Source organism: Pteropus vampyrus, unplaced genomic scaffold (assembly GCF_000151845.1).
Source record: "Pteropus vampyrus isolate Shadow unplaced genomic scaffold, Pvam_2.0 Scaffold192, whole genome shotgun sequence".
NCBI classification, from domain to species: domain Eukaryota; kingdom Metazoa; phylum Chordata; class Mammalia; order Chiroptera; family Pteropodidae; genus Pteropus; species Pteropus vampyrus.
In genome coordinates this window covers 486,065-488,815 of record NW_011888973.1, presented here as the reverse complement: position 1 = coordinate 488,815, position 2,751 = coordinate 486,065, and the positions used below count along the sequence as shown (strand labels likewise).

The 2,751-nt window shown below is 43.9% G+C and overlaps 1 pseudogene; it reads right to left on the bottom strand.

Annotated features, from left to right (window-relative positions):
* Positions 1–120: 120 nt before the first annotated feature.
* On the bottom strand, positions 121–236 carry LOC111746520 (annotated as a pseudogene).
* Positions 237–2,751: the final 2,515 nt, after the last annotated feature.

Genomic DNA, 2,751 nt, shown 5'->3' with positions numbered 1-2,751 from the left:
CCTCCCTTTCACGGTGGGCTGGTGTCTTCTAGGCACTTCATACTTCCTGGCAGTTGCCCCCTGGGAGTTGGGGACAATAAAACTATTTTTTTGTTTGTTTTTTGTTTTTTTTATAATTTATGCCTACAGCACCTGGTCTTCCTAGATGGTCTCCCATCCAAGCACTAACCAGGCCTGACCCTGCTTAGCTTCCGAGATCAGACATCGGGCTTGTTCAGGGTGGCCTGGCCGTAGACCATGGACTGTGGCTCTACTGGGGCGTGAACCCAGGACCTTCTGCGTGTAAAGCAGACATGCGCACCGCTCCTTGGTGGCTGGTGTGAGCTTTTCATTCCTGGACGTTAATGTGTTTACATACATGAGCCACTGACCCCGGAAGACATCGGCTCCAGAGCCCGTCACAGCTCTGAAACATCTCAGCTACCGCTGAATTATTGTGGTTTCCTGAAGACAAATGGGATAATCTGTATCCCACTTTATTAGAAAAAAAAAATATTTCCAGTTTGCACTTAAAATAAAGGGTGGTCCAATATTGGATGTAAATAACTTCTCCGAGGCAGATGTAGTTAAATCCTAACAGAAAGGGAATGATTCTCGGGCCTGGACGTGGGGAATTCAGACTGAATTTTCAAGGTAGCACAAAGGCAAGTGAATTCTTAACCCAAGGCTGATATAAAGTAGATAATAATTAGAAAAATAAAACTGTTTTCTTTTTTGATGACAAAGCACAGATGTCTTCACTTGATTTCATATTAAATGGGAGGCTTAACTGCCATTGTGGTGGAAAAAGAAGCAATTTTTTTTGTCGCATTCTCAGAAAATACTGAAGCAGATTGTCTATTAAAAAGCTTAATAAAGAATTCCAAGACAGAGACCTCACAGCAGGGGAAAGAGCGTAACTGGGCTGGGGAAGAGTGAATATAATGGTGATAAGCAACTTTACTTCTGCTAGGAAATTTAAACCGAAATAATGCGAACTCGATCCATGTATGTGCTCTCCTACTTAAAAGTATTAACACTGTGGCTTCCATAGTTCATTGCAGTCGATATTTCCCTAAAACAAGAGGAGGACAAGGGCATTTGTGTTCTTTCTTAAGAAAACACGTAAACCCCTAAGTCTAACATACGTGTCACCAAGATAGGAAGCAGAACAGCTCAGAAATCTGTTTTTGATATTAAAAGCCCAGTCAAGAAAATGTTCCCTGACTCTGTTTACAAAAGCAATTCTTGGAAATTAGATCTTTTTATAAAATACTCGGAATTGATAAGTATGTACACCGTGAGCTTCCCTTCCTCGTGAGCACGTGACAGCCTTCTATCTTATTGCCCATTCACTCCATGCCTTTCCTTATATCTCTTGCCCATTTATTCGATCCGCCTCCATTCCAGAATTTATATGTTTAAATTCCTTCATTCAGCAAATCTCAGTAATCTCATATCTATTTTGTGCAACTCACCAAGAACTTAGGAGAATAACATGAGGTGTTTCTTGTCTGGCGGAAGAGGCAGGCTGATCAGTGTCATAGCACAGGTATGAACAGAGTATGACAGGGACACGGAGGGACATTCTCCCCAGGGAGACCCAGGAATGCCTCCCAGTGGTAGTGATATTTGAGCTGTGTCTCCAAGGATGAACGTAGCATATTTAGAATCTGTAGTCAAGGTTAACATGCAAGATTCTTGTAGAAATAATGGCAGCTGGAAGATTAAATGTATGTTGTTTATGTAAAAGATAAGTCTTCTCAGAAATAGAACTTAATTATAGATAAGACACAGCGAGTAAATGTCTTTCCTTTGGAGGAAATTTAAGAAGATCTACAAAATAGGAACAATGCACTGTGAAAAGACCTCCACGGGGCTATTGCTGGGTAGACATAGAAGCCTACAAATATCTTTCATTTTGTTATTTTTTGTTTGGAGCTCCATAGCAGCACGCGTCAGAAAGATTCGGTGCCTGGGAAGGCTCCCTCCCGTGACTTACTAATTCGCCAGGCGCTACAATCACCAGCAGATGCCGTATCTCATAGTCAAAGGCAAACGCAGTCATAGGAAGGTCGATTGTCTTGTTTAGGGGTCTGGACGCTCATCTGTGACAGACAGTGGGTTGAACTTCAAGATCTCGATCATATCCTAATGGCCTAACTGTTCACAAAGTATTAGGAGATTTTATCGTCGGGAGACTGAAAGTCAATAGGATCGATTCATTATTTATTAAATAGCTCAGTGTCACATGCCCCGGAACTCTCCCGCCGGTGGCTGAGGCTGCTACTCACTTCTTAGAGCCCATCATCGCCTTTCACCCACGAGGACGTCACCGCAGCAAGTCTTACCCTCCCTTGCATCACCAATATTTCCCTGTCCATGTGATGTTTCCTAACAGCTAATGGCTAACACGCTATTTTTATTCTATCATTCAAACAAACGAACAAAAAACCACCACCAAAAAACTCTCCTCAGCCCCTCCCTCCAACCACCTCCTGTTTCTTCGTCGCCACGCTCTTTCAAAGAGTCATCCGCACTCAGGGCGTGTATTTCCCCTGCCCTGTCCTCTCGCATGCCCACCGCCGTCAGGCTTTCTCCCGAAGGTCGTCAGTGGCCCGGGTCGCTGGCCCCAGTGGTCCATTTTTCACCCTCCACTTAATGACTTTCAGCTCCACTGACACAGCAGCACGCCCCCCCCACCCACACACACACTTCCTTCCTTGAAACACATTCTTCCCTGACTCTCATGGTAACAGTTTCCTCCTATCT